At 37.1% G+C, this 26748-nt stretch overlaps 2 long non-coding RNA genes across 2 annotated transcripts; both read left to right on the top strand.

Annotated features, from left to right (window-relative positions):
- The first annotated feature begins 576 nt into the window (after nt 1–576).
- On the top strand, nt 577–7711 carry LOC129349517 (uncharacterized). Its single transcript, XR_008602553.1, has 3 exons — nt 577–746; nt 1371–1529; nt 4012–7711. It is a non-coding gene; the product is annotated as an uncharacterized LOC129349517 (long non-coding RNA).
- A 22-nt stretch (nt 7712–7733) lies between these two features.
- LOC129349518 (uncharacterized) lies at nt 7734–12717 on the top strand. The gene is made up of 3 exons (XR_008602554.1): nt 7734–8215; nt 9119–9219; nt 11030–12717. It is a non-coding gene; the product is annotated as an uncharacterized LOC129349518 (long non-coding RNA).
- The last annotated feature ends 14031 nt before the right edge of the window (nt 12718–26748 follow it).

The raw sequence follows: 26748 nt of genomic DNA on the forward strand, positions 1-26748 counted from the left end.
CCTATATACTCTTTGCTTATATTCTGTGTTATGAAACATTTAAACGGTGCTGTTACATTCATGAGATGCTCTACAAATACAGACTGATGTCATTTTCACATGGGGCTGGTGCAAATTAAGATTTTATGGATTATTATGGATTTTGGCAAAATATGTCTTGGGGTTTATTGGTAAAGAGGTCAGTAAAGAGGGTGTGCTTATGTAACTGGTTATGAGTTTTTATTGAGAAATAATTTATCAACAGTTTTGGGACCACTGTTCCCTCTAAGCTGCGCGCGTGCGCAATTGCGCACTGCTGACACGGTCTCCGCGCACAGAAAATCTGCGCTGTGCACAAAAAGAAATCCAACCTAAATTGTAAATAAAATAAACACGTAACAATTCATTCTGTGCTATTTTTCAGTGTGAGTCAGTGAGTTACCGGTGACTGGCTGCTGCAGCCAATGATGCGATTCACACACGTATTTACCATAGACTGTATATAATGGTATTTACACAGCTAATCAACGTCAGGCGTCCTTATGTGCAGCCACCGTTGTTCTCATAGATATGAATGAGTAGATAGGACACGCCCCTTTAAGCTGCGTGCTACAGCGAGGCTAAGCTAGTGGGGGCAAAGTTTCAGTGCATTCCGTTGATGTAGACGGCGTGAAAACGGAAACAAGTATGCCGGCTCACTGTGCTGCATACAGTTACACACTACGTCGTACGATTGAGACAAGGAAACTTGGAATGACTTTTCATAGGTAAGAATAGTTTTTGGCTCTTTTTCATTATGAAATCTTGTTGAGAGCTTCAAGTCTATGAGAGCTAACTAGTTAGCCACTAGCAAACGCTAAGGCGAGCTAGCAGCTTGACAAGCAAATACCAGACGATTAATAGTAGCTGTAGTATAGTTGTACAAGCAGTAGTAGTAATACTAAAAGTACAAGCAGCAGTAGTAGTATAAACAGCTGTCAGAGTCCTAGAAGTAGTATTAGCATTTGTAATAGTATTACAAGTTGTAGTAGCAGTGCCAGTATCAGCAGCAGTAGTGTACTACCACTACTACTAGTAGTAGTCACATTGCTATTACTACCACCAATACTACCAATAGTAGTTATAAAGCCTAACTCATGTATATCCAGATTACCATCTATGTTCTTCCTCCAAACCCATTTTATGATTGGGATTACAGGCAGTTCTTTAGGACTGCTCTCAAATAATAGAAATGTTACTAAACAAGGTTATACTTATCAAATTAAATAGCTCTGGTCTCCAGTATATTGGCGAATTCAATTATTTGTACTTAATTTATTAGCATGATTTCTTTTTAATATGTTGTCTACAGACTTAATTACTTCTCTGTCTACTTTTCTTACTCCATGTAGGTTTCCCAGAGACTATGGGTTGAGGAGGAATTGGAAGTTTGTCGGCTTAGACCTGGTGTCATTCCATCAGTGTTAAACTTCCCGGCTCATCTTGGAAGAGTACGTGCCAGAAAGACCACGACCAAGCAGCCTTGAGATCTTAGGCAGCGTCTCCCTCAGGTGGGTGTCGACAGTGTTCACGGTCAGGTCTGTAGAGGGGGGAGGCCGCCACCCACCTTCCCGCCTACTCTCTACCCAGACTCCGCCTTGGCTCCACCCATGTGGTCACTTTATTAACTACGATGCCAAAGGGACGACGAAATTACTTCGTTTCCTCTGATCTGTAGCTCAGTGAGTTAAGGGTTTACCTGTAGAGCGACAGATCGCTGGTTCAAGACCAGACCCTTCTTAAATTTTATCAAAATCCTGACAAAGACAAAGAAAAATGCCAGTGGTGGGTCTTGAACCTACAATCTTCCACTTGGTAATCTGTCTTCTTACCCCTGAGCTACTCACTCAGATACTTTTTTTTTTTTTTTTTTTTACGCATTTATCATCTATTTTTTTTCCATTTTCGAGTTTTTTCAACTTGAGTCTCGACTCGATCGTTTTTCTCAGGAGGTTGGACTTCAGCCTTTGTGCTGGAGGGTTGAACCCTCAGTTCCAAGACTTTCAAAGCCTCCAGACCTCCCGAGTCCTCAGGACCTGAGCTTTCACACAGTCTGAGGGCTGAAATTTTCTAAGTCCCACAGTAGTTCTCTGTTAGATTGAACTTCCAGACAGTCCAAGGACTGATATCTTCTAAGTTCCTGAGTAGTTCTCTGTTAGTTTGAACCTTCACACAGTCTGAGGACTGAAATCTTATATGTTCTTGAGTAGTTCTCTGTTAGTTTGAACCTTCATACAGTCTGTTAATGTTTCGATTAAATCTTTAAGGTTTTTCTTTTTAAATGTTCTACCACCTTTTAATGTTTAATTTTCTTTTTAAATCCTTCATTGTATTTTCTGTGTAATTCCTATTTGAACTTTTATTGTCTTTAAGATATAATTTTCTAATTAAACATTTAATTTTTTAATTAAATGTTTTGTCTTTTTATTGGATAGGTGTAGTAAGAGACAGACAGGAAACGGGGGACAAGAGTCGGGGTAAGACTTGCAGCAAAGGGCCACTAGCGGGACTCGAACCCGGGACGCTGCGTTGGGGACCATCCCCTGTACATGGGTCACCTGCTTAACCTGTTGAGCTATATGGGCACCCATGTTTTGTCTTTTCAAGGGTTTAATAATCTGATTAAATGTTTTGCATTTTAAAAAATGTTTAACATTCTTCTTGTTTAATTGTATTTTTTTAAATGTTTAATGATGGAAAATACTTTATCTGTAATTTCTAATATTTGTATTTTAAAAATTTTGTTTAATTTCATAGTGACATGTATTGTATCTTGTTGAATTATCTCATTCAATATTTTGTCTGTTTAATATAATTTAATGTAATTTAATGTTTAACTATTAAACAGACAAAATATTGAATGAGATAATTCAACAAGATACAATACATGTCACTATGAAATTAAACAAAATTTTTAAAATACAAATATTAGAAATTACAGATAAAGTATTTTCCATCATTAAACATTTAAAAAAATACAATTAAACAAGAAGAATGTTAAACATTTTTTAAAATGCAAAACATTTAATCAGATTATTAAACCCTTGAAAAGACAAAACATTTCATTAAAAAATTAAATGTTTAATTAGAAAATTACATCTTAAAGACAATAAAACTTCAAATAGGAATTAAACAGAAAATACAATGAAGCATTTAAAAAGAAAACTAAACATTAAAAGGTGGTATATGTACATATAATTTAATTGTATTTAATGTTTAACTCTATTAAACAGAGAAAATATTGAATTAGATAATTCAACAACATACAATACATGTCATTATGAAATTAAACAAAATTTTTAAAATACAAATATTAAAAATTACAGATAAAATATTTTCCATAATTAAACATTTAAAAAATAAAATTAAAGAATATTAAACATTTTAAAAAATGCAAAACATTTAATTAGATTATTAAACCTTTAAAAAGACAAAACATTTAATAAAAAAATTAAATGTTTAATTAGAAAATTACATCTTAAATTTCTTAAATCTTTTTAATAATAAAACTTTTTAAAAGTTTTATTGTATTATTTTTTTGTTTAATTGCTTTTTGTTATGTAGTTTATTTCTTTAATCTTCTTTTTCTCTCAAGATTTTAACCCCAACCTTAAAAATGAAATAAACCCTTAAATCACAATGAAAATACTTCTGTTGTCACAATCATGAGTTAGTCAATTATTCAGTTTATCAATTCAGCTTTATTTGTTTAGTACCTTTTACACAGATGACAAAACTAAACAATCAAAGAGAAAAAACTATGACTAAAACTCAAAAACATTAAAAAAAAAAAAAAAAAAACATTTAACATGGTAATAAAATATGCTGTGTCCAGGGGATGGAGGGAGTTTATTGAAGTCTTCTTGGGCTCACATGGGAAATCATTTAAAATATAAACTTGATATTCAGTCTAAGGAAACTGCAGAGCGACAGAAGAACCAACAATATCTCCTGTTTTCTCCTTTAATGAGTCGACTCTTCTTGTGCTTTCAGACCAAAGAACTACAGACTCTTCACAACCTGCTCAAACTCTTGGTACAGGACCTCACCACACGGGTCAAGAAGGTTTCCGTCTCATTTCTACTCTGAAGCTCACCTTCTCCTGCTCAAACTGCTGACAAATGTTTCTGCTGCTCTAAAGTCTGCTCTCCAGAACTTCCTAAAAACTCTCCAAGTCTCTTCTGCTGCAGGTTGCTTTGTAGAACTGTTCCAGAAAACCTCACTAAACCACATGGACGGGCCTCAAGAAAGTCGTCCAAATGAAACCGTACAAAAACCAAACTAGCACAACCCAAACGCTAAAGTCTCCTGCAGCCTACCAGAGAACCTCTGAGAACAGAGAATCAGGACAGGAACTCTTACCTTCTGGACAATCAACATCGGTTCTCAAACAAGAATACAGAATGTGTCTGACCTAAAACCTCTAAAGACTCACTACAGCCAAGATACAGACACAACTCAACTGTACCAAATCCACTAATCACTGCACACATTAGCACCATGTGCTAACTGTGGCTAAAGAACCTCATTTACCAAGACAACTATCCAGTACAAAGCCCTAAAACACACCAAGAAACACATTAAAGACGATTTCACTGCTGGAAGCTGCAAGCCAACGCCTAAAGAACAAACTGAAGCAACGGAGCCAAACCATGTTCAATGGTGAAGAGAAGCAGAGGAAATGTTTGTCTGCAGCTAAATAAAGCAGGAAGACACTGAGCTGCTCAGGTGTTCCTAATAACACCAAGCAGCCACCTGGACAGCCAATAGGAACACAGCTTCCTGGAAGTCCAGAGGGTGGGGTTAGTGAAGGAAATTTAGTTTCAAGTTGAGGCAGAAAGTTAACAAAGAAAGTTGAAAACCACCTTCTGATACCTGAAATCTCTGAGTTTTCACACAAAGAATGCCTGAACATGTCAAACTGGTTCCATAGTAGAACCATCATTGTAAAAACGTCATAGTATGGTGTGTTGCTCAAAAAACATTAGGACCCGGCTGTCAGGGGACAAACATGTAAGAAACATGAGAACAGAGAGAACCCAACCAGTAGGTCACAGTTTATCATCCCCCAGTCATCTCCTGAAGTCCATATGGTGAGAGACATCAGTATCTGGTTGTTAATTTACCAGAGGATGCTTATAATCATGCTGATGTGGTCTGTACTCTACAGTATTTTAGTGACTCAATAAATGCCTAAGTTGTTTTTTTTTTTTAAATGCTTTTCAGTTTTTAATAAACATTTAATAGCCTATATGTAATCAATAAATGGCCTTTGCCTATCTTAAGAAAAACTCACTCAGAACTCTGATATGTTAACAGTACTAAATAAATCAATAAATACATGCATACACACAGAAATAGGTTAATACATTAACTGTGTTAAGATAAGATTTAGATTTTTTAAAAAAAGTTGTTTATGTTTTTGCAGAATCCAGTATTGCTCACTGGTTGGTCATTACATTTTATTAGTTTGATTTCACTGTTTAAAATGATGCCACCTCTTTTCAGACAGAACCTGTGATAATAAAACAATACAAAATTTTTAGTTCCGTGTTAATAAAGCACTTAAAGCTGTAAGTATGGCTAAATGCTTTTTTCAAAATTAAATATATCACTCCTTAGGTGGTAGTGACCCCAAGTTCAGTAAAGTTGGAAAGATATTCACAGATTCGGGCTTCCAGCATCAATAACTCATTAGATATAGGTTGTCAAAACATAAACGGTGCCTCTTTCCCATTGTTGCAAGGCAGACAATGTGCTACAAGCCCAGTTTTATCAAAAGTAGCTGTCTTTCAAGCTACAGGAATAACATTGGTGTCTATGGAGTGAACAGGGTCCGTCTGCAATTTGCAAAACCGCTGCAACAGTAAAGAGAGACAAATATTCAATAACTTCACTCTTATACATTGTAGTGTCACTAAAATCACTGCAGCCTTCAACTGGCTCCTGTTGACAAAGTGTTTTAACAGAAATGTAAATGCTGTAATTTGATTCTTTTAATGAACCATGTAACTTGAATGGATGCGATGCTGGTGTGACCACAGTGCACACGTCTGATGTTGCTCACAGTGGTCCAAGGGACGCTCAGGGAGTTTGTGTGTTTGCTCAGACTCATGAAAAATTAGAAGGAACATTGTTTGGGACTCAAGCAGTTCCTTCTTTTACTCACTATCTCCCCAGCCTTAGAAAAAAAAACCTGTTCACACGGCACAGATGAGGCTGAGGTACACAGGAAATGTTTGGCTCCATTGTACAAGTTTGGGTAAACAGTTTTGTGGGTTGCCCAGTAAGCCAGTGGGTCTGCCGTTCTTTCTACAATTGCATTCGCTGTGGCGCTTTGCATTTACCAGGCTCTACTTGCGTCTTCGTCTAATAGGCTCCACAGTTGAACTGAAAAATATTGAAGATCATCATCATCATCACCAGAAATGTCAGTCATTCTCTATTCAGAAGAGAAAAAGAATACCTGTGGAAGGTGCTGCTGGTGGTGGAGGACGAGGCTGTGGTGGTGCTTGTGACGTAGATGACTGCTGCTTGGTATTCTTTATGTTAATTGTTGTGCATTCTGTTATTAAACGTTCTTTCACACTGGCTGCCACTCTGATTGGTGAATCCAAAAGTTTTGAACTGCAGAGCCACAAGTGTAGCAACAGCCAGTGAACTGTTCTTTTCTTTGGTTTGTAGTCTGTCAGCTAAGCACCTGACAAGGTTCTGTGCCAGGTGTTGTGTCATGGGGGTGGTAAGTTGGGAATATATCTATATATATAATCTATCTATCTATCTATCTATCTATCTATCTATCTATCTATCTATCTTCTATCTATCTATCTATCTATCTATCTATCTATTCTCTACGAAATACGAAATCTGACATATTACTAACTCTCAAAGCAAATCACAGCAACAACAGCAAAAAAACCAACCTACTCTGCGAAAAACAATTCAAATGAACAACACCAAATAGGTATCTCCTTTCCCGGAACACTCTCGATCCCGCTGAGTGAGTCACATAACAAACCGAACCAATCAGGTGATTCAAAGTAGTTGAGTGCTTCAAACGTCACTGAAGTGATTCAAACGTCACGAGTCACGTGACCAAACCACGCCTCGGCACAGTGGCTCGATAACTTTGCTTCATGAGCTACAGCTAGTGATGGCGAGATGAATCTTCATGAAGCACTGAGGCTTTCCATCCAATTGGTTCACTCATGGTTCGAAGCTCCATGGTGCTTCATTTGCTCTACTGCGCCATCAACTGGACAAATAACAGTAAAACAAGCAGAGTGCCTATAATGACACGAGCTTTGCTATGTGAAGCTTTGAATTGTGCTTAAATGATAATGCCAATAAACAAGTAATATATTTAATATAGTGTCTGCTTTTCCTGATAGCAGGGACAGAGGGGGAAATGGAAACAAATTGGGGAGAGATTTGAGATTGTAGCTTGACTGATTGATGTCAGGTTCCGGCTTTCTGTAAAGTGCTTAGATGCTTTTAATTGTAATAAGGGCTATATAAATAAAATTTATTGTGCTTTTGCTACTTGTTTTGTGACTGTGCGTGTGGTACCAGTGACAACCTGTAAAACAAAAGTAGGGACAATATTTTATTTGTTTTTATTCAAAAATATAAATTTTTCCACAGTTCTGGGATTCAGGCAGGTTCTTTTTTTTGGACAATATTTTTTTAGCTCCTTGGAACACAACAGACACTTCACCTTTTAAAATACCAGAAAAAAAAAATTAGAACAAGTGATGTGTGGTGTTGTCACAGTTATACATAATACACTTCACTTGTTATGTGCCTACTTTATTAGGAGAAATCAGGTCAAAGTGTTCCCATACAGAGGAGAATCTTCTCTTTCTGGCTGGTTCTATAAAAAAAGAGTCTCAAACCGATTGAATGCAAAGATACAGCAGGTAAAAATCCAGCAAATGTGAACGGGGAATCCATTGCGTTTCGCTGCCCCTTATATTTTGAATTGCACGTCAAACCTGCGAACCACTTCCTCAACCAGTCACGCGGTACGACCGTCTTGCGAGGCTTCGAACGTCATCATTTTTGGCTCCTCCCCTAAATGAAGCAAGCCCCACGCACACACAGCGCATGTGTCGAAGCCATCACTATGTATGTCTATGGTCGGCACGTCTGGTAGCATATCTGGCTGCTGTTGATCTTGTTTTTGGAGTTAAACACGGTAAGAAGATAAATACTTCTAACCTGTAGCGTTGTTTTGTTGTACGTTAAGTCAGCGACTTGTGAAGAGTTGTGTTTTGTCGTGTTTGAGCAGTTGGTCCGGACGCGTTAGCTAGCTAAGCGGCTAAGTTAGCTAGCGGGCTAATTAACACAGGTGGCTAACTTACCGCTGAACACCTGTGTTAGTTGCTGGCACAGCTGTCGTCATGATTAGAATGAACTTCTCAACCTGTATTTCTCTGCTGTGTAATTTAGCTTTTAAAAAAAGTTATTTTACTTTAAGGTTAACTGAAACCCGTTCAGCTGCACTAAAGTTTAACATTCAGCTGGTTTGAATTAAACTGAGCTTAACTTAACATTGCGCAACATTACCTCTCTGAATCTCCATAATTTCATTAAATTCCTTCTCTCTTCCACTGCTCAAGTTCAATCCAGTATATAAAATGACATTAATAGTGAATAAACTAACAACCAGCGACTGTATTTATTTATTACTGCATGTATTTGTAGTAAAACATGAGTTGAAACATCCTGCTTTTGGATCTAGAACTGCACAAGCCGTTCATTTTCAGTCACCTGATGAGTTAAACTCCCCTTTTTATGTGAGGTTGAAGCAGAAAGTCTGAGTTAACAAAGAAAGTTGTTTATAATTTGCGATACCTGTTATCTCTGCCTGAGGCTTTAGTTTTTGTTGAGCTGATTTACACGTAGAAACTTTGTTCAGGAAAATTTCTCAGTAGCTCAGAGGACAGGCTGCTTTTTACACAACCTTGTAAGAGAATGTCTGCCAATGCTTTCAGCAGACTTTAGAAACACAACACTTTCTAAACAGATATTTTGAGGCTGTGAGGTTGAACGTTTGAGAGTATATCTGTGTGTTTGTTTGTGGTCTTTCTGTTTCTAGGTGGAAGCTGAATTAGTGAGGATGACTCCTGCTTCTGTCATCTCTAAGCTCCTCACACATCTTTACCTGCACATGAGGAAAATCTCTCCTGTAGAATGCAGGTATGTTTGTCATTATTATAAAAAGATGTTGCCTGGTGACCTGTCAGAAACCCATTATACAGAGTCAGCCAAAATAATGTTTACACACATCAGGGAAAGAAAAACTTGCATAAATATTTCAATACCAAATTTATTCAGACATCATGAGATTAATAAAAGTTATCTTTGGCCTCTACAATTACAAGAGATGCTCAAAGTGGTGGCCACTGGCTTCCAGACATTTCTGTTGTGTTGTAGATGTCACTTGTTGATGCTCCATTCATGAGGGTAGCGCCATCTGTTGGGAAAACATCGTACAACAGGACACAGAGTTATCGTGATTTGATCAAACTTAGAAACAGGTATCTATATTTGTAGAAGTACTTATACAAATAAAATATTTATAAAAGTTTTTCTTTTCCTGATGTGTGTACATTATTTTTGGCTGACTCTGAACTTAATGAGAACAAAACTGTCATTTAATTGTTGCTTTGAAAGATTCTTTAGTGAAAACCAGCTGGTGTTCTGCTTTGAAACAACCCCACAGTTTCTGAATGAACTGATGTTTTTTTTTTTTTTCCTGATCAGTGTGGACGTTATAATTGATGGTAACATTTACTGATCATATAATCAGCATGACAGTATAACAGTCTAACATTCTGACCACCTGACTAATACTGTGTTGGTCCCTTTATGCTGCTAAAACTCCTCTGACCCAGTGGTTCATCAGAACCTCTGGGGATGTTCTGTGGATTCTGTGTATCCTGTGGGTTGCAGGGTGGGTCCTACCTAGACCAGGCTGATCCTGGACCATCCCACAGATGCTCAATCAGATCTGGATGTGGGGAGTGTGGATCCCAGGTGAACAGCTTAGCTCTGTCGTGTTCCTCAGACCACTCCTGAGTAGTTTTAATTTGTCCTGCTGAGGGTGGCAGCTGGCATCAAGGACTGCTGTTGCCATGGAGACTAGGGGGTTGTTTGTCCTGCAGTGTTTAGGTGGTGGTACATGTCAAACATCCACATGAACGTCAAGGTTTCCCAGCAGAACGTTGCATTAGAACAAGATGATGGATGTTGTTCTCTTCAGCTGTCAGTGGTCAGAATGTTGTGGCTGATTGGTGGATCTGTCTGCCTTTACTCTGACATCCAGAGTTATACAAAAGTGTAGTTTGTGTGCAGTGCAGAAGAGATTTACTTTATTGTACGCAGTTTTTTTTTTTTTTTTTAAAGGGAGAGCATTTTTTTTATCCATGTGAATGAAGACCCAATCTTTCCCTTCAAATGATAGTTAATAGTTACTACAGCTTCCATAGTGGTCCCATCAGAGAAAATCATATCCATATACAGATTTTTATTAATTCCAGGGCTGGTTCAGTAAAGATTATAATAATAACTACATCAGATAATTCTTGGTTGCAGTTGGAATTTTGCAGACTGAGAGATGGTTGAGAAGGTTTCAGTTCTTGTTTTAGCAAAATATGTTATAATAGAAGATCTTTATTGTCATTGTACATGAAATTATCTGCAAACCAGCAAAGTGCATCAGTCTGAGGTATCTAAAAATAAGTAAAGAAAAATGCTTCTAAAGCCAATAATAAACAGAATATTTTGAGGGAATATTCTAAAAAGGAAAGATAAGCTCCATTCTCACTCCTCTCAGGATAAACTGTCATTAAAATTGACTTTAAATTTAGCTTCAATACAAGATAAAAACATTTACTTTCATTACTGATGTCAAGTTTTAATAAAGTTCATGCTACTTTTATAAAATAATGAAAGTGAATAAATTGTATTTCTGTGTTTGATTTCTGTCTTTTCTCCTGTCATCCAGATGTTCAGAGGGAGATGATGCCACATCTGGTCCAGCTGATGGAAGGTCTTGAAGTTCTCTGACTGGCCTCGACTGAAGATGGTCGTCTCACTGGATTTAAGGTTCAGATGTTCAGTAACAAACTCCACCAATGAGCCAACAGGGAAGCTTTAGGTTTATTAAATGTTGCTATGAAGGTATCGCTGTTTTTCTTTGTGAATGCAATGTGCTCCAACTGAAACTTGAATTAGAACTTAGAAGTAAGTCCTTCCATCTGAAAGGATTTAGTTGCATTAATAACCTGATAACATTCTAATTTTTATTCCAGTCTTGGTTGGAAATAGAATCTCTGTATTGATTCAGGTAAAAACTGAACTTCACAGCATGTTGAAGCAAAACAACCAGATGAAAACTGTGATGGTGTTGGATTGTCAGACCGTAATGTTGCAGCTCAAAGCAGCTTTTCTAGCTCAGTTCATTCTGACATTCAGCTATGAATCAACACAGCAGATGGTGATCTATGCTGTGGAAGTCTCACATCTCCTGATTTAATGGAGCTGCTTTGCACTTTTTACACTGTTTATTCACCAACACTTTATTTAATAAAAGTCCCATCTAGTTTTCATGAGGAATGTGATGTTTTAATTTCTCTGTGAATAACTGCAGTCTAATGCAACAGCTGGAGTTGTAACATCTGTCCTGATATTGATCATGAAGTATTGATCAGAATACTTATGGTTAGTAGTCATCCCTGAAGTTTTACATTAAAATCTTTACTTGTGTTGTGAACTTAGGTAAGAAGCAGAAACGTTAGCGTTGCCATGGATACATGAGTGTTAAATTCAGTCCATGTTTCATTTTGGGAAATTCAGTCCAGTTCCAGAATGTGGAGGAATTTAGGCTCACAATCACAGACAACAAATATTATCTGAAAGCCGGGTTATTGTTGTTTATCAGCACAATACAAAAAGATTAATGTTAGAAATATTCCAGTTAAGACCCTAGAATATCATGATTTATGTAAATTTACCTCAATAATATGAATGTTCAGGTCAAGATTGTACAGTGATATTTATTATGTAAGTTTAGCTGATTAAAGTTTATGACTCTGCACTAAAATATTATTTAAATTGATATCATTATTATAATATTTAGGGTCAGACCCTACAGTATTGAGATTAAGAAATCAAATATTCTATAAAATGTAAATACATTGAACTCATTTGGATATATTTAAGTGAGAATCTACACTATTATTTATGACACAAATCTAAATTTTAATCATTTTTACTCCAAACATTTACTGGACTGATTTAAATATTAAAATCACTCCTTTCTAATCCTCTGCTGTACGTTCAAACCTGAGGCCTTAAATAGAAACACACAAGTATCTGTTTGAAGGAACTTCTGCAGAGTCCTGGTTCCAGAACATGATGATAGAATTATAGACAAACTTTAACAAAAGCTGCCTGAGAGTTTACAGGTTTTTATGTTGGATTTCTTCAGTAATTTAATGAGAGTTATCAGGAAAAATGAAGTATTCATTTGATGAACTTCATTTCCTAAAACATCCAGAATTGGAGCTCATATCTTTGGCAGCTGTAAAGTTTCTGCTTCTTCAAAATTCACAACACAATGAATGAATTCCTAAAACTCTCTCAATGCTGGAGAACGTTTGATGCTGAAGCAGTGACCCAGTTTTTCTGTTTCTTCTCTGGAGATGCACAATGAGGGACGTCTGCAGAGACTGAGAAAGAGTCTCACCACATCCTTACATGAGGAAAAAGACTTTATTGAAGATGTTGAGAAACATGGAGGTATGAGATCCCAGAATCAGCCACAAGGGGGAGACTCTGGCAGAATAACAGCTAAATAAGGGAACATTGTGATATTATAACCTGTGATTTATAACTGATTCATGCTATAACCTAATAAGTGTGTTAAAGCTAACTCAAATACCTATTTTTATAATCTTTGTTTAAGAAGTAACTAAGTCAGAACAGCAACTCACTGTGAAAAGTGATGTTTTGGTTACCAGGGAAACTGATGTTTTTGATAGATATGACAAATATGAGGAACTAATGCTTTATTAAATGGAAATGCTTTTAAGAGTTTTGATTACTATGAAACTGAGATGTTTTAGAAAGAGTTTTGATTACTGTTAAACTAAAGTTTTTAACTTAGTAATGAAATGAGAAGTCAAGAGCTAAGGTGAACTGGGGTCAAGTGTTCACAGTAAAGGTTATTAAGCTCGAAATAGACTTCAGGGATTTTTGTGAGTCTGACATCTGTTTCCTGACCGGAGGTCTGCTCTGAGCTGTGGATGGAACAAATACAGTAATAGAAAGTTGAGACTGGGTGAAAGGGCCAAACAGTCCAAGGTTTTGGTTCCTCCAGAGCACGCAGAGGCCATGAGGTCGATGGATGGGAGCAGTGCACGAGTGAGGAGGGGGATGAATGCTGTCATCACGTACGCAAACTGGATGCTGACATCGCATATGTAAATTCTGGAGAGAGAAGTTTGCTATAAAATGCACCTGTTGGAAAGAGTTGTTGGGAGAGTTACGAGGTAGTCGCTGGATGCAAGCCAGGCAGCAATGCTCTGAGCATGGGGGATTTTACCACGTAACTTGGAAGAGAATTCAACATGATCTGTAAAGGAATAACTTTTCCACGGGAATTATGGATTTAAGGACTGCTCCTTCTGCACTGTTGGAGGATTACGAAAGACTGTGATCTAAAAATAACGCTGACTGAAGGAACATTACCGAAGATCTAAATCGGGACTGAACTCTCTCTCCACCTCCTCCCTGGAGCAGAGCCCCAGCGGGGCGTCGGTCTTCAGGTGAGCAGCCGGGTGTGGCCACACCGTCTGCTCTCCCCCTCCAAATTACATAGTTTGGGTGATTATCGCTCTTCTTAGATAAAAGCATAGTTCCAGTTAGGGGTCATATTAGAGGATTGTTATAGGAATTAATGTTAAATTGGTTGTCTGATGATTTATGGGCTATTGCTATTTTCCTGCTGAAATTTTATAATAAAGCATTTATCCTACAATTAAAGTTAACGGATTGGAAATTCTATTTATTTTTATCATGATGAATTAACCACATATATCTTCTCAGTTTGTAAAAAGTCAGGTTATTGTGTGCATTACATCTAAAACTGGTTCTGTCAGATTACCTAGTCGTTGGGGCCGGGGGTGGCCTTTTTTAAACTTATCCTGGGGGTTATCCATTCCTTAACCTCTAAATTTAAACCTAGCAACTTACCAAGTGCAGAATCCGATGAGAGAAAAGCTGCCGTTAACAGACGTGACTGGTAATTAATTTGACCATTCGAAAGTGGCTACTCAGTTGAGTTAGTTATCAGTGGAAGCAGGATAGGCGTCTGGATGGAGGCAGTTAGAAGCTAGGTGAATTTTCTCGCTTGCCAGCTTAAAAACGTTCCTCAGATCCCATCTGGGTTGTACCACATGGGCCGCGGGAACCGGACCCGTTAGATGGAGAGCTGGTCCAGTAATTCTCTGATAGTTAATTAATTAATTTGATTGATTTAGGAGGTTACTGGCCCTAGGATTCGACAAAGACTACAAGAGAAAAACTATCAGACAGCAGACGGCATGCAGTCAAGGTGAGCTCTGAACATTTGATCTGGAACAGGAATTCAATAACGGCAGCATGAGCTTCATTTCAGTCTGTAGCTGCTGAATTCATGGATGAATCATCTGTCACTAGAGAGGAAGACCATCAAACATCCACGTCAGCTGATGGAGGTCCAAGAGTCTCACCAAACAACCAACCTACAGAGTGAAGACCTCGAATCTGATTGGACGGCCTCCTATTCAGCCACGTGTGTGAACAAATGCCTCTAACATAATTTGTTTTCTAAAATAAATCTAGTTTGAGTCCTAATCTATGCCTGTGTGTTTGCTTCTTTTACACCGCTGTTAACAGTTTAGGCTGTTAGATTGTTCCAGATAAGACGAGTACAAGATACTTCAGAGCCGTTCTACCACGAGCCTGACAGGAAGAACTCCAACAGCTACTCAATGTTCCTGTGGTCCCCTCAAGGCTACAGGAGGAGCCCTATGAGGACGAGCCGGTCCACCTGATGGCGGCCAGTCGCTGCGGTTCAAAGCCAACACCGACTACGTGGACTTCTACTGGACCACACGGAGGCCTTCAAACCAGACCAACAAGTTCAGCGACTCCCGACTCGTGGGTCTGAGGACGCCGCCGAGCCTCGGTCCAGCCGGCCTCCTGTCTGTGGGTGTTTGAGTGCTGAGAGGTTTGTGGATGGATGTGAACGTGTCTGTGTTGAAACAGCAGCTTTGGACTCAGTAACGCTGGGAAAAACCAAGAGCTCCTTTATTTGTGACTTCCACTAAAAAAAACTGATGAAAATAAGTTTGCCAGGGTTCTGACTGATAACAGATTATTAAATAATGAAAATAATCATTTAAATATTCCTTTAAACAATCCTTTTAGGTCTACATTTCCTTTACACTGACTTCTTGGTATATGTACAGGTATTTTGGGTGGAATATACCAATAAGCCCAATGTCCAAGGGTTCTTCTGGGAATATACCATTAACCAACCTTTTAGGTAAATGTTCCAGGATGTTGGGTAGAATATACCATCAGATCAACCTTTTAGGTCTACATTGGAAGATTTTAGAGTAGAATATTACTCCAAACCCTCCTTTAGGTCTACATTTAAGGTGGAATACTCCTTTACACCAAGATTTTTTGGTCTACATTGAAGGATTTTAGCTGGAATATTCCTTCGAATGAACTTCTTAAGTTTATGTTCAAGGATGTTGGGTGGAATATACCATCAGACCAACCTCCAAGGTCTACAGTAGTGACTTTTAGGTAGAATATACCATTAAACTCACCTTTTAGGTCTATATTGGAGGATTTTAGGTGGAATTTTCTTCCAAACCATCTTTTAGTCTACATTTAAGGATGTTTAGGATGGTATATTCTTCTGAACCAACTTCTCAGGTCTACATTTCAGGTGGAATATTCCTCCATACTCATTTTTTTGGTCTACATTGAAGGATTTTTTCTAAACCACCCTTTCGGGTCTATATTTGAGGTTTTAGGTGGAATATTCCTTTTAACCAGCCCCTCAGGTCTCTGAGGATTTTGGATTGAATACTCGGTTAAACCAACATTTTAGGTGCATGTCCAAGGATTTTTGGTGGAATGTTCCTTTAAGGTGGATGTTTGAGGACCTTGTAGGTGGAATACTTCCTGAAACCAACCTTTTAGGTCAACATTCAAAGATTTAAGGTGGAATATTCCTTTAAACCAACCTAAATTTCATGTTTTGATCATTATCAAGTGAGAAACCTCAATCCAGACTCCTCATAATGACGTTTGAGAGTTATGCTGCTGTTATTTGTTTAGTCCAGACTAAATGACAGAAATCTACAACTGTAAGTTTATTTCAGGACTCGGTTATTAAATGGCAAAACAATCCATGTGACTCTAAAAACTCAACAGCTGTACAAACTCTAAACTCTCCACAAGGATCCAAAATAAGTTGGACTTCTACATGAGAGCTTTAATTATTCTTCATCTACTTCCTGAAAAGTGTGGTCAATAAAAAAGACAAAGACTAATATTTTCAGCTGAACTAAAGACAGACTTTGTGATTTTTCTGCCCACATGTTGTGTTGTTGTAAACTTACTCTTTCAAATAAATAGCCGCCTAACCCCCTGGAAACCAGCGTTTGTCCTGTTTTTGTGTTGCTCCTCAGCGACCCTAGACAGCCGGGTCGTAATGTTTTTTGAGCAACACACCATACTATGACGTTTTTACAATGATGGTTCTACTATGGAACCAGTTTGACATGTTCAGGTGTTCTTTGTGTGAAAACTCAGAGATTTCAGGTATCAGAAGGTGGTTTTCAACTTTCTTTGTTAACTTTCTGCCTCAACTTTAAATTAAATTTCCTTCACTAACCCAGCCCTCTGGACTTCCAGCAAGCTGTGTTCCTATTGGCTGTCCAGGTGGCTGCTTGGTGTTATTAGGAACACCTGAGCAGCTCAGTGTCTTCCTGCTTTATTTAGCTGCAGACAAACGTTTCCTCTGCTTCTCTTCACCACTAAACCGGGTTTGGCTCCATTGCTTTAGTTTGTTCTTTAGGCGTTGGCTTGCAGCTTCCAGCAGTAAAATCGTCTTTAATGTGTTTCTTGGTGTGTTTTAGGGCTTTGTACTGGATAGTTGTCTTGGTAAATGTGGTTCTTTAGCCACAGTTAGTACATGGTGCTAATGTGTGCAGTGATTAGTGGATTTGCTGCAGCTGAGTTATGTCTTTATCTTGGCTGTAGTGAGTCTCTAGAGGTTTTTGGTCAGACACATTCTGTATTCATGTTTGAGAACCAACGTTGGTTGTCCAGAAGGTAAGAGTTCCTGTCCTGATTCTCTGTTCTCAGAGGTTCTCTGGTAGGCTGCAGGAGACTTTAGTGTTTGGGTTGTACTAGTTTGGTTTTTGTACGGTTTCATTTGGAGGACTATCTTGAGGCCCCTCCATGTGGTTTAGTGAGGTTTTCTGGAACAGTTCTACAAAGCAACCTGCAGCAGAAGAGACTTTGAGAGTTTTTAGGAAGCTCTGGAGACCAGACTTTAGAGCAGCAGAAACATTTGTCAGCAGTTTGAGCAGGAGAAGGTGAGCTTCAGAGTAGAAATGAGACAGAAACCTTCTTGACCCGTGTGGTGAGGTCCTGTACCAAGAGTTTGAGCAGGTTGTGAAGAGTCTGTAGTTCTTTGGTCTGAAAGCACGAGAAGAGTCGACTCATTAAAGGAGAAAACAGGAGATATTGTTGGTTCTTCTGTCGCTCTGCAGTTTCCTTAGACTGAATATCAAGTTTATATTTTAAATGATTTCCCATGTGAGCCCAAGAAGACTTCAATAAACTCCCTCCATCCCCTGGACACAACAGATTTTATTACCATGTTAAATCTTTTTTTTTTTTTTTTTTTTTAAATATGTTGTTAAGTTTTAATCGTAGTTTTAGCATAGTTTTTTCTCTTTGCTTGTTTAGTTTTGTCATCTGTGTAAAAGGTGCTAAATAAAGCTGAATTGATAAACTGAATAACTGACTAACTCATGATTGTGACAACAGAAATATTTTCATTGTGATTTAAGGGTTTGTTTCATTTCTAAGGTAGATGTTAAAATCTTGACAGGAAAAAAAGATTAAAGAAATAAACTACATTTAAAAAAGCAATTAAATCAAAGGAAAAAACATTTAATACAAAACTTTTAAAAAGAAAATTAAACATTAAATACAATTAAATTATATTAAACAGACAGAATATTTAATTAAATTATTAAACAGATACAAAACATGTAATCATGAAATTAAACAAAAATTTTTAAACAAAAATATGAAACATTAAAGAGGAAATGTTTTAGATAAACATTTAAAAAATACAAAACATTAGATTATTAAACCTTTAAAAAGACAAAACATTGAATTAAAAAATTAAATGTTTAATTAGAAAATTAAATCTTAACGACAAACTTTAAATAGGAATTAAACAGAAAATACAATGAAGCATTTAAATAGAAAATTAAACATTAAAAGGTGGTAAAACATTTAAAAAGAAAAACCTTAAAGATCTAATCGAAAAATTAAACATTGGGAAAGAAAAGGAAATTTTTCAAACAAGCCGATAAAACATTTGAAAAAACAAAAAACATTAAAAAGACAAAACATTTCTAAATCAAATCAGACATTTGAAAAGAATAAAAGGTGAGAAAAGAGCAAAACTAAACATTTAAGAAGAATCAAACTAAAGACAAAACATTTGAAAAGACACCAGTTAAACTTTAGAAGATCAAATTAAACAGAAGAGACAATAAAACGATCAAAAACAGCAAAAACAGACAAAAGTCTGAAAGTGTTTTCTAGTCTGAAATGAAAACATCAAGTTATTTCTTCAAACATTTCCTCATTCTGTGTTCTTGGTTTGATTGAGGATAGATTTACTAAGAACTCATTTCAGAAAACTGCTTTCCAGATAAAGCCTACTAGTAGTTGAAGGCGTTGATCAAACTAATGTTACCTTCTGATCTCCACAAACTTTACTTTTCAGTGAAGAGAATCAAAGTTTGTTGAGGATTTCTAAAAAAACCCACAGGTGAAGGTCTGAGAAGAACTCGGATGGTCTAAATGTGAAATCAAGACTCATGGTCACAAGTTTTAAGACTTCTGTTAACCAGAAAGTTCAAACTGAGAGAGAAGTACTGAGAAACTTTTAAAACTTCAGTCCTCAGACTGTCGAAAGGTTCAAACTAACAGAGAACTACTCAAGAGCTTCTAGGTTTTCAGCCCTGAGACTGTCTAAAAGCTTAAACTCACAGAGAACTACTCAAGAACTTTTAATATTTCAGTCCTCGGACTGTGGAAAGGTTCAAACTAACAGAGAAGTACTGAGAAACTTTTAAAATTTCAGTCCTCAGACTGTCTGAAGGTTCAAACTAACAGAGAACTACTGTGGGACTTAGAAAATTTCAGCCCTCAGACTGTGTGAAAGCTCAGGTCCTGAGGACTCGGGAGGTCTGGAGGCTTGGAAAGTCTTGGAACTGAAGGTTCAACCCACCAGAACAAAGGCTGAAGTCCAGCCTCCTGAGAAAAACGGTCAAGACGGAACTCGAGTTAAAAAAAAAAACTCGAAAACGACAAAAAATAGATGATAAATGCGCAAAAAAAAGAAGAATTAGTATCTGAGCGAATAGCTCAGGAGATAAGAAGACAGACTACCAACTGGAAGGTCGCAGGTTCAAGACCCGCCAGCGGCCCTTTTCTTTGTTTGTCTTTGTCAGGATATTGATAAAATTTAAGAAGTGTCTGGTCTTGAACCAGCGACCTGCAGCTCCATAGGCAAATCCTTAACTCACTGAGCTACAGATCAGATAAAAAGAAATAAATTCGTCGTCCCTTTGGCATCGTAGTTTCTGAAGTGACCACATGGGTGGAGCCAAGGCGGAGTCTGGGTGGAGTCAGGGCGGAGAGTAGGCGGGGAGGTGGGTGGCGGCCTCCCCCCTCTACTCCCCCACCTCCCCCCACCACCCACCACACCTTCCCCCGCCTGACGAGTTCTTCGAGTCTCCACGAGTCCTTCGAGTCTCCACGGGTTTTCCCGAGTTTCTGGAGTTTCCACCAGGTCGGAGGCAGAACAAGTTGTCATGAAGAGGTGTTGAAGTCGGCCAGGATGGAGCTGACTTTTTACAGCGACTAGAAGGAAGATGACTAGAAGAGCAGGTCTTTAACCACCATCCATAAAATCCATGGAGTCGACTCCAGAGAAATGAAGGGAGCTCAACTTTTATCAACCTCCATCCACATGTTCAACTTGATATCTTTACTTGGAGATTTTTAGCACCACAAACCTTTAGTATCACACTTTATTATCATTTATTAGGACTTTAATGGAATCCACCAGCAGATTTAGTTTTTGTTGACAAACTTTATTCTTGTCATCGTGGGACTGCAGTATTTAAAAGTGTTCCTTCTATTTGACCTCATGTTTATTAGTTTTAGTGGAGAAAATTATTTTAGTTGTCGATTCGTCTCTTAAAAAACAAATAATCAATTGGATTAGTCAAGAGGTTTAAAGTTCTTACTTTGTCATATTTTAAATATGACAAAAAAATATAAAAATAAGATGTCTTGAGACAATTTGACCTGTAATTGGCATTATATAAATAAAATTGAATTCAAATTGTATGTATCTTGTAATGTTGGAAAACACATTTTCTTTGTCCATTAATCTGTTGATTGTTTTCTCCACTAATTCATTTCTTGTTTTGGTTTATAAAATGTCAAACCCAAATATATTCAGTTTACTGTCATAAAAACCAAAAAGATTTACATTCATGATGCAGGAATCAGGCAGTTTTTCACTTTTTATCTTAGTTTAGTCAGAAAAGATAGTTGATAATGTGTGAATTGTTGCAGCTTGTGAGCCGTAGAAGGTTTTAATCTTTGGGGCCGAGTGTCAAAAAACATTTAGAAACCAACATCAACAAAACACTCAAAGATTTGAACATCATTAAAGGGAAATTCAACTTTTGCATGACAATGTCTAATTAAAGGACATTTATTTCCAACGTAAATGTGTGATATTCATCCTCTGGAGCTTTCTCTTCACATCGTCTTCCACCTGGACTGGTTTGGTCGGGAGCATGTGCAACAAACATTTGAAAAACTGCACTATAACATCAATGAATGACACTGAAGTTTAATCTCTACATAAATGAGACTGAGTCTGGATGTGCTGCTCTGTCATTAACTCCTAAGTTTAGGGAAAGTTCAAACAAAAGAGGACAGTTCAGATAAGACTTGAGAATGAGCTTATTTTGAACAAACATCTCAGACTTTCTGAGCTTCAGCACCTCTAGCAAGATAATTTAACAACAAGCAACTCAAGAGATCCAGAAGTTGGAGAGAGTTAGCTTTAGCTGAGCCAAAGAACATGTGGGATGCTAACCTAGCAAACATTTCAGACTTTTCTCTGTGAATTCTGAGAAATAATTTCCTATTTAATGACAGAGCTACACATCTTAACTCAGTCTCATTAAAACAAACTCTAATTCAGTGTCATCCATCCATATTAAAGTGCAGTTACCCAAAATGTTTGTTGCATGAGCTCCAACAAAACCTGTCCAGGTAGAAGGCCACTTTGACAAACAGGAAGTGGAAGATTCCAAGCAGATTTATAGAAGGGGGAACCGGACTGTACTAAGTGTGGTCGAGTATAGAGGCGTGTTTTGTGGGTTTTTAAGGCTGACAATGATTATTAGTGAGACATTTGGAGTAGATATTCATTTGCAGTAAATGAAAGTATTTAAAATCTTGGGAGTTAAACTTAGAAGAACACAAACTCAAACAGGAAACTTTGTTGATACGTTTTTGTTTTGTTTACAGATGTTAAGTAAAAGGAGTTTTATTTTTGACGTATAACCAATCAAATCACTCCAGAAGACAGAGCGACCACAGGTAGATAAAGGTTCAGAGCCAAAGTAGCGCCATTTTTAAATGTATTTATTACCGTAAATCAGTAAAAAATAAAATACTGATAATCAGTAAATCAGTCAGCCCACAATTACTACAATTCTACAATGTATGTCTCTTTCCTTTGACTTGTTATTTGTACAATATACGATGTATATGATGTCATTTTTTCATACCAAAGGCTATACTATGATGTTTTCTAAGAGACATACGATGCTACTCTGGTTGTTCTGGTCCTGGGCTGCTGCATTCCTCCTCTGTTGTTTTCTGGATTGTACTCAGCTGCATGCCTTCGTCCACCCGGCCTCCGTTGACTCGTCCCGCCTGCCGTCTCTGGAGCTGAAGCTGGATTGGAACAGACCAAAGTACAGTCCAATCACGATGCCAGCTGCCTCTCAAAAGGCTCCTTCATCTGGCAGGTGGTGGCACTTCTTCTGAGGGGAAGCTGAACTGGCCCGGCAGAACTTTGGAGATGTGTTCCAGTGGTTGGTGGATGTGTGGGGAGATAGAGAGGAACCTTTGAATTGTTCAGAAAGGAAAACAAGAAACCCATTGGTAGTTTTAGTTTATGGTGCCACTGCGGTGTGTTTTTGAGCTGGAAGAGGTGAACAAAAGAGTTTTTTTTCGTATTGATTATCTTTTACTTTGTTTCTGGTTGGAATGCCCATCAATGTCAACATGAAGTTCACTTTTAGTTCTGTTTATTTATTTTTATTTTACTAACACCCATTTGCTTTTAACTTCGTCACATGTTGTGTTGTTGTAAACTTACTCTTTCAAATAAATACTCGTCTAACCTTCTGGAAACCAGCATGTGGACTGTTTTTGTGTTGCTCCTCACCTACTTCAGACAGCCGGGACATAACAACGTTTTGTGGACTAAAGGCTATACTATGACGTTTTTAGAGCGACATGCTATACTCTGACGTTTTTAGAGCGACATGTTATGTCAAGCGTCTGAAAAGTAAAGTTGTGAGAGAGCTCATGTGCTAAACTCGCACGGCTTGCAACACACAGGTACAAAGCAAATGATCACATTGAACACGTGAGTCCATTTTCTGACAGCGTCAAACGGCATTACAACTCCCTCTTTTCACTCGAGCGTCAGCACTTCTCTTCAGAAGGCCGACCGCTCGCGGCTTGGAGGGATTGAACCGGACTCAAACCCAACGAGAACCTCTGCGGTTAGATATTCATTGATAGATACTTTCTGTCATGAAATCACCTGTGTGAAAGCTTCCAGCGAGCTTTTTCATTCAGAGGACTGAAAGCTGAGCCAAGAGTCGAGATGAGGCCACATCTGAAATGGATTTCAAATCTGGGGAAAAAAAGAAAAAAAAAGTGCTTATTCAACCGGTGTTAGAGTGTGTTTGTGTGGCTGCGATTGTGATTGCGTGTGTGCGATTTTTCAACATGTTGTAAAAACGTGCCATATGATGAAATAATGTAAAGGAGGCCGTGAAAAACACTCCAGAAAGGTTTTCTTTGAAAAAAAAATCATCATGAATTTTGGCGCAAAAAAAACGCCATAGTATACTATGTCGAAAAAAAAATGCGATTTTTCAACATGTTGTAAAAACGTGCCATATGATGAAATAATGTAAAGGAGGCCGTGAAAAACACTCCAGAAAGGTTTTCTTTGAAAAAAAAATCATCATGAATTTTGGCGCAAAAAAAACGCCATAGTATACTATGTCGAAAAAAAAATGCGATTTTTCAACATGTTGTAAAAACGTGCCATATGATGAAATAATGTAAAGGAGGCCGTGAAAAACACTCCAGAAAGGTTTTCTTTGAAAAAAAAATCATCATGAATTTTGGCGCAAAAAAAACGCCATAGTATACTATGTCGAAAAAAAATGCGATTTTTCAACATGTTGTAAAAACGTGCCATATGATGAAATAATGTAAAGGAGGCCGTGAAAAACACTCCAGAAAGGTTTTCTTTGAAAAAAAAATCATCATGAATTTTGGCGCAAAAAAAACGCCATAGTATACTATGTCGAAAAAAAAAAGTCGATTTTTCAACATGTTGTAAAAACGTGCCATATGATGAAATAATGTAAAGGAGGCCGTGAAAAACACTCCAGAAAGGTTTTCTTTGAAAAAAAAATCATCATGAATTTTGGCGCAAAAAAAACGCCATAGTATAGTATGTCGAAAAAAAATGCGATTTTTCAACATGTTGTAAAAACGTGCCATATGATGAAATAATGTAAAGGAGGCCGTGAAAAACACTCCAGAAAGGTTTTCTTTGAAAAAAAAATCATCATGAATTTTGGCGCAAAAAAAAACGCCATAGTATAGTATGTCGAAAAAAAATGTCGATTTTTCAACATGTTGTAAAAACGTGCCATATGATGAAATAATGTAAAGGAGGCCGTGAAAAACACTCCAGAAAGGTTTTCTTTGAAAAAAAAATCATCATGAATTTTGGCGCAAAAAAAACGCCATAGTATAGTATGTCGAAAAAAAAATGCGATTTTTCAACATGTTGTAAAAACGTGCCATATGATGAAATAATGTAAAGGAGGCCGTGAAAAACACTCCAGAAAGGTTTTCTTTGAAAAAAAAATCATCATGAATTTTGGCGCAAAAAAAAACGCCATAGTATAGTATGTCGAAAAAAAAATGCGATTTTTCAACATGTTGTAAAAACGTGCCATATGATGAAATAATGTAAAGGAGGCCGTGAAAAACACTCCAGAAAGGTTTTCTTTGAAAAAAAAATCATCATGAATTTTGGCGCAAAAAAAACGCCATAGTATACTATGTCGAAAAAAAATGTCATTTTTCAACATGTTGTAAAAACGTGCCATATGATGAAATAATGTAAAGGAGGCCGTGAAAAACACTCCAGAAAGGTTTTCTTTGAAAAAAAAATCATCATGAATTTTGGCGCAAAAAAAACGCCATAGTATAGTATGTCGAAAAAAAAATGCGATTTTTCAACATGTTGTAAAAACGTGCCATATGATGAAATAATGTAAAGGAGGCCGTGAAAAACACTCCAGAAAGGTTTTCTTTGAAAAAAAATCATCATGAATTTTGGCGCAAAAAAAACGCCATAGTATAGTATGTCGAAAAAAAATGCGATTTTTCAACATGTTGTAAAAACGTGCCATATGATGAAATAATGTAAAGGAGGCCGTGAAAAACACTCCAGAAAGGTTTTCTTTGAAAAAAAAATCATCATGAATTTTGGCGCAAAAAAAACGCCATAGTATACTATGTCGAAAAAAAATGCGATTTTTCAACATGTTGTAAAAACGTGCCATATGATGAAATAATGTAAAGGAGGCCGTGAAAAACACTCCAGAAAGGTTTTCTTTGAAAAAAAAATCATCATGAATTTTGGCGCAAAAAAAAACGCCATAGTATACTATGTCGAAAAAAAATGCGATTTTTCAACATGTTGTAAAAACGTGCCATATGATGAAATAATGTAAAGGAGGCCGTGAAAAACACTCCAGAAAGGTTTTCTTTGAAAAAAAAATCATCATGAATTTTGGCGCAAAAAAAACGCCATAGTATACTATGTCGAAAAAAAATGCCATTTTTCAACATGTTGTAAAAACGTGCCATATGATGAAATAATGTAAAGGAGGCCGTGAAAAACACTCCAGAAAGGTTTTCTTTGAAAAAAAATCATCATGAATTTTGGCGCAAAAAAAACGCCATAGTATAGTATGTCGAAAAAAAAATGCGATTTTTCAACATGTTGTAAAAACGTGCCATATGATGAAATAATGTAAAGGAGGCCGTGAAAAACACTCCAGAAAGGTTTTCTTTGAAAAAAAAATCATCATGAATTTTGGCGCAAAAAAAACGCCATAGTATACTATGTCGAAAAAAAATGCGATTTTTTCAACATGTTGTAAAAACGTGCCATATGATGAAATAATGTAAAGGAGGCCGTGAAAAACACTCCAGAAAGGTTTTCTTTGAAAAAAAATCATCATGAATTTTGGCGCAAAAAAAACGCCATAGTATACTATGTCGAAAAAAAATGCGATTTTTCAACATGTTGTAAAAACGTGCCATATGATGAAATAATGTAAAGGAGGCCGTGAAAAACACTCCAGAAAGGTTTTCTTTGAAAAAAAAATCATCATGAATTTTGGCGCAAAAAAAACGCCATAGTATACTATGTCGAAAAAAAATGTCATTTTTCAACATGTTGTAAAAACGTGCCATATGATGAAATAATGTAAAGGAGGCCGTGAAAAACACTCCAGAAAGGTTTTCTTTGAAAAAAAAATCATCATGAATTTTGGCGCAAAAAAAAACGCCATAGTATAGTATGTCGAAAAAAAATGCGATTTTTCAACATGTTGTAAAAACGTGCCATATGATGAAATAATGTAAAGGAGGCCGTGAAAAACACTCCAGAAAGGTTTTCTTTGAAAAAAAATCATCATGAATTTTGGCGCAAAAAAAACGCCATAGTATACTATGTCGAAAAAAAATGTCGATTTTTCAACATGTTGTAAAAACGTGCCATATGATGAAATAATGTAAAGGAGGCCGTGAAAAACACTCCAGAAAGGTTTTCTTTGAAAAAAAATCATCATGAATTTTGGCGCAAAAAAAAACGCCATAGTATAGTATGTCGAAAAAAAATGCGATTTTTCAACATGTTGTAAAAACGTGCCATATGATGAAATAATGTAAAGGAGGCCGTGAAAAACACTCCAGAAAGGT

Source organism: Amphiprion ocellaris, chromosome 8 (genome assembly GCF_022539595.1).
Source record: "Amphiprion ocellaris isolate individual 3 ecotype Okinawa chromosome 8, ASM2253959v1, whole genome shotgun sequence".
Taxonomy (NCBI): Eukaryota; Metazoa; Chordata; class Actinopteri; family Pomacentridae; genus Amphiprion; species Amphiprion ocellaris.